The 5,526-nt window shown below is 46.9% G+C and overlaps 1 long non-coding RNA gene across 1 annotated transcript; it reads left to right on the top strand.

Annotated features, from left to right (window-relative positions):
• The first annotated feature begins 267 nt into the window (after positions 1-267).
• Positions 268-5,194, top strand: LOC114016312 (uncharacterized). The gene is made up of 3 exons (XR_003560710.2): positions 268-616; positions 2,160-2,200; positions 4,624-5,194. It is a non-coding gene; the product is annotated as an uncharacterized LOC114016312 (long non-coding RNA).
• The last annotated feature ends 332 nt before the right edge of the window (positions 5,195-5,526 follow it).

Genomic DNA, 5,526 nt, shown 5'->3' with positions numbered 1-5,526 from the left:
CTGCGGGTGGGAACACGGGAGGAGGGGTGGGGGTGGGGGTGGGGGGTGGGGGTGGGGGGTGGGGGTGGGAGGGGAGGGGAGAAGGGCGGGGCAGGCCGCCCGCCGGCCCGCGCGCATGCGCCGGGCGAAGTGCGCAGGCGCCCCAGCGGGGGGGCAGGGGGTGGGGCCGGGCGCGCGGAAGAGGCGCGGTCGTTGCCTGCCCTCGGGGTGGGCGGGGTCGCCGGCGTCCGCTGTTTGCGCTGAGGGCGCAGCTTCGGGCCTGCGCTGCGTGTCCGCGCTGCGTGTCCGGTGGGGGCGGGGCTTCGTGCTTCTCTGCGCTCTCAGAGACTTGGTTTTCCCCCGCGTAGCGAGCAGATGCTGTTTGTACGTGGTGCTTCACGCCTCCTGGCGTTGTGCTTGGGAGGGAGGCCTGGCCGCAGGTTGACAATTGCCACACGTTTTTTTGTGGCTTGCCACGCATATGTTTGTGTTCTTTGTGACTTGCTTTCCCAACCTGTCCTTAGGTTTTCACCTTCACTTCTCCTGTGCTTTAAAGGAAACATGTTTGTCCTTAAACTGGTCTGTGATGTCTGCAGCCTGCCTGATGGCCATTCCAGTTGGTATGTGGTGCTATAAGGTATGGCTCACCAGGGCTCTGCAGGTGTGGGAGTGCCCATGCCCTGCGAATGGGGCTGCATTGTACCCCTGTCTCATATTGGAAATAAACTGCAGCTGTTCTCACTAATAAAATTATATATACCAGTAGCGCTTTGTTTCTGCAGAACATTGTGTTGCCATGGAATAGGTAGCAAGAGTTGACCATGGTGTATCATGTCACTACTTTCCATCTGAAAAAGTTGGGCAATATGTAGAGCTGTGAAACTTGTTTCCATTAGGGGAGGTGAATTGTGGAGTTGCATGGTGTTTTTGTGCAAGTCTATTTTGTAGTATTATGTGCAAAGCCTTGTTGTCCTGACCATTGTCAGGATCAAGGAACAGGAGGGCATTTCCCTGCTGACAGTTCCGAGCCTGTAAGCACTCCCACCAAAAATACATGCAGTCTTTTTCTCAGGACCATTGCTGCACACTGTTCGCAGAGTATCTCCTTTTTTTTTCCTTCCACTTAAGCTGGTGTGGTCCTAGTTTCCCTGATGAATTTCTAATATGCAGATTGTTTGGATCAGATATTTTGTTTAAGACCTGTCATCTGAAACAGAGTCTACCCCCAGCAGCCTGGTGATTTGGCAAATGAGCCAGAAAGCTTAGCAAATGTGTCTTGTGAGTTGCCTGAGCACTTTAATTACTTTGAATAACTAATTCGTGGTGCACCCACCTGTGGCAGTGTTAAGAGTCAGCCTCCCTCCCTTGATGCCCCCCCTTTTGGACAAGGCATCAACATCACCATGTATATACCCAAGCCTGATCTTGCTTGCAAAGCTATTCTATATGGCTGTTTCTTCATGTATGTGCTAGGTTGCTCAGAATATTCTGGTAACAGTCACAGCACTGGAAAGTCCCCTGCATGATGAGTTTTGGTATGTATTAGTGAACTGCCTGACACCCAGCTGGTTTCACCCCACCTCCAGTGTACCAGTAGGGTCTCTGCACAGGAATCACTTCACTCACAGGAAAAGTGGAGCAGCATCCTAGATGACAGACAAAGTGTGTAACAGTTTATGGAAATGCTACAGAAGAGCACAGGGGACTAAAATGTGCAGTTGAAACTAACGGGAAAAGTGAGGCACAAGATAGTAAATGTCAATATTGTGAATTAGCACTTTTGTTCCAGCCATGTATCAAGCTCCTTGGTTTCAGGACATACCAACACATGATTTCAGTCCTTAGTTCAGCACTGAGACAGGACAAAGAAATGAGAAATCAACATGTGAAGGGAGGTGGAGTAGGGGCGGAATAGAGCAGGGAAAAGGATAGCATCTCAGGAGAGACTGGAGAGGTGAGTAAGGGGACTGGCCTTGCCTATTTCAAGTCCCCTCCTGCAAGCATCATGTGTTGAATGAGTCCCAGCTGCATGTTGGATTTCTTTGAAGTAACGAGCTTGGGTAGGCTTGAGCTAGGAAGAGATGGAGGGATAGGAACATGGGGGAGTATGGCTGCTGGCAGATGAAAATTTCAGAATTTCAGTGTTCAGGAATCAAAGATTATTTTTTTCTTATTTGCAGATTTGCAAATTATTCCCAATGCAGGTGAAGACCTCTGAATGGTAAGCATAACCTTGTTAAGGGAAAAGCCAGCTCTGTTAATTCAGCCGCCTTGTGAAGACCCCTTAAAAGTTTAATTCATGGGTCCTGCCTCCAGTCCAAAAGCCCTCAGTTCACAGCCTCAAGTTCCCTGAAGACCATGGATCAAGCAGAAAATGGATAACATTTGTAGCCAGGAAGAAAAAGATGTTTAGTTATGTGCGGTGTGTGCTGTGTCCGGGAGATGGAGATGTTGGCAAACAGCACAAGGAGAGGACTGCAACCCAGAGGCAGGGGTGGGTGGATGGCCTGGGAGCTGAGTAGGGAGACCAAGTGCTGTGGGAGTGGGCAGAGGGTGAGAATCAACCCTCTGGGTCAGAGCCATGCAGAGAGGGAAAGAGAGAAAGGCTATAGAGGCACAGGGGAAAGCTTTCTGGGACGAAAAACTGGGAGAAAAGCAGAAAACAGAGGTGTGAGTTAAATGACAGCATTGCAAAGACAGTGGGAGGCAGGCATGGATCCTCAACGCTGTTTAAAGGGGGGAATATGTGGCATGCCAGGGCAGGCTGCTGCCTGTCAGTGTCTTGCCTGCAGCTCTGGGGTGGTGACAGCATGCATAAGCCTTGTATTGTCCCAAATGCTGCCCTGCTGATTCACCCCACTGAGCACCTCCTCAACATGTGTCTCAAGCACCTGTGCCTGGTGGCATCCTCTTGGCTGCTGGTGGTGCTGGGTGTCCTGGGCTAGGGCACCCCTGCAGGACCTGTGGCTCAAAGGAGTGCTCTGGGAGGACATGTATCCTGCCACATCAGTTGTTCTGCCTCACCTGTACATTCAGAAGCACACCTAGGACTTGAGTTTATGTGCATGTGGATCTGCCTGTGGTCTTGATGTACTGGAAATCCACCCCTGACTTGTCAGCCTTGTGCAATGGTATTTGGTTTGGCCAAGAGGTGTCTTGATATCAACATGTGAACTCTGTTATGTGTGAAAACATACCGTGTCTCCATTAGTTGTGAAAATACACATTACTAGACCCTGCCAGGGTCCGTGTGAGGGCTGTTAAAAAGTGGATGCTCATATATTCGAGCAGGGCGCCACTGCACATGTACGTGGCTACTGCCCTGCTGTAAAGATGGGGGCAGGTAGCTAAAAAGCAAAATTGTGGAAGAAAAAACACCTGGTGAATCTGGTCAGGATTATTCAAGGGAATGGTGCAAATAAATAACTATTAACTAGAGCAAAGTTGGAGTCTGCAGGAACAGCTGAAGGAGAGAGAAACTGGAGCCTCAGGAAGAATAGACCTAAACCCAGAGACTTTAGGATTGAAAGGAGAGGCCACATGCAGGAGGATATGGGGTTATTGGGTAGGGGTTGAAAAGGCTCTTATTTACACCCTGCAAAACATGCAGAAATGGTGAGAAAACCAAGGCATAAAATCATGTATAAACATTTATTGTTCTTTTAGTTCTAAATGTGTATTAAGTTTTTTGGTTTTGAGGAGCCTTGCAAAGCTTGTTTGCTGAAGTATTGCATGCTCCTGAAGACTTGAGCTGTGAAATCAGAGTATCTAAAAGGTTACAGCTCTGGGGATAAAGTGTAGCTGGAGTTGTAGCAGTGGTCCTGGGGTATCTGTGTTACCGTTCAATGAAAATGTGACATGGTAAGAAAGAGAATGAGGAAAAACCAGATGCTTAGGAAATGTACCTGTGAAACAATAAACCTGATTGTTGCTGCAACCTAGTGAGGCTAAGGGAGACTCAGAAGAGAAAGTCTGAGAGAAATTTGGGAGGATAATTTTTTTTTCATTTGTTCCACTGAATGAGAACTTGGGAAAATTGAAGCAAAAATGGACCCGTGCCTCTTTCTAAGTGACATACTTCTTTTTGCTATTCCAAGATTACACTTAACTATGGTAGATTTAAAAAAAAGCCCAGAAATCCCTTCCCCCTGAAAGCAAAAGTCCTTAAATCTGTGCTCTGCAAAGAGCTGCAGTCATTTCAAGTTTGGGCTTTTTGGTCTGTCAAGAGAGATCAAGCATTTGCCTTCTGGGTGGGAGGGAGTGAAATGCGGGTGCCACCAAATGCAGGAGTGGTTATCTGGAGTGAGCTCTGGACACGGCTCTGTGGGAAAGCACACTCAGGATGGTGGCAAATGTTCTGGTGGGGGAGCTCTGGCAGAGCCATGCTGCTGATGGGCCTTTATTCCAAGTTGTGCTTTCAGAGTTTTGTTTAGAAAATATCTTAATAGCTTTGTATTTATTGAGTAATGGTGCCACAGATATCTGTTCCAGGAAAAGCTCGCTGGGATTGACTGCATAATTGGAATGGCAGAAAATGTGGTTTTTTTTCTGATTTGGCCTGAGAGGACAGTGACTTTGCTAAGACTTGGGTTATGCATTTCTTCCTTCTGATTCTAATACAAGCTGTGCGCTTTCATTTCTCAGGTAGCAAAGAACAACTGAGCAGAAACTGGAATTACTGAAAAGTGTGCAGACATCAGTGGTCCATAGATTTCAGTTCCATCATGATACTAAACTGACCCACAGCAGTTTGCAGAAAATGTCAGGACTGGTGTCTGAGGAAGTGAGGAAAGGAGGGCACCTGTCTCTGAAACAACGCTGTGACTTGGATTGCTGTGAATCTCCGTCTCTTCTTGTGCTGCTGTGGTATATCTGTGTATATCACTATGTAAACTACTGAAATTACAGTGATAAAAGAGAAAGGGAAAAAAAGCTTCTGTTGTAGAAATGCGGAGAAAATAAATGGCATAGCAAGAAAGCCTTACTGTGACTGAAAAATTACATTTGCCTTTTATAAAGCTCTAATATTAACTATTTAACAGGCATGAGAAGGGAAAAAAGGGCTTAGAGAAAATCAGGAAAGCATCTGAAAATCAGGGTCACTTTAGAGGCTTTTGTGATTTCCTGTAATGTGACATAAAACATCTGTTGTATTTTTGCTGGGAAATTTGTAGCTGAGGTGAATGTAGCAGAAAATAAAAGTTGAGAAAACATACACAGGGTTGCTGTGCTGGAATGAGAGTTGTGTTCCTTATTGAACTGGTCACAGAGGATGGTGCCTGTTCAAATTCACATAAAACAGATGCTAAAGCATGTGTTAGACTGTATTCTAACATGTGTGTTGCTTACTTTACTGTTGGTTTAATTTTGCATTACCAGAAAGCTTTTGTTTAGATATAAGCAGCTTTTGTTAATCAGTCTCGTTAATGCAGGTCTCTGGCTATGGTTTTCCCTCCTGTCCTCGCTACGGGCTGTTGGCACTGAGCAGTGGTGCTTGCTGTGGCCCCAGCACCGTCTTCCTGGCATGGTTCTGGCTCTGCCATGCTT

This window comes from Falco cherrug, chromosome Z (genome assembly GCF_023634085.1).
Source record: "Falco cherrug isolate bFalChe1 chromosome Z, bFalChe1.pri, whole genome shotgun sequence".
Taxonomy (NCBI): domain Eukaryota; kingdom Metazoa; phylum Chordata; class Aves; order Falconiformes; family Falconidae; genus Falco; species Falco cherrug.
The sequence above is the reverse complement of the archived record's forward strand: the minus strand, read 5'-3'. Positions and strand labels throughout refer to the sequence as shown.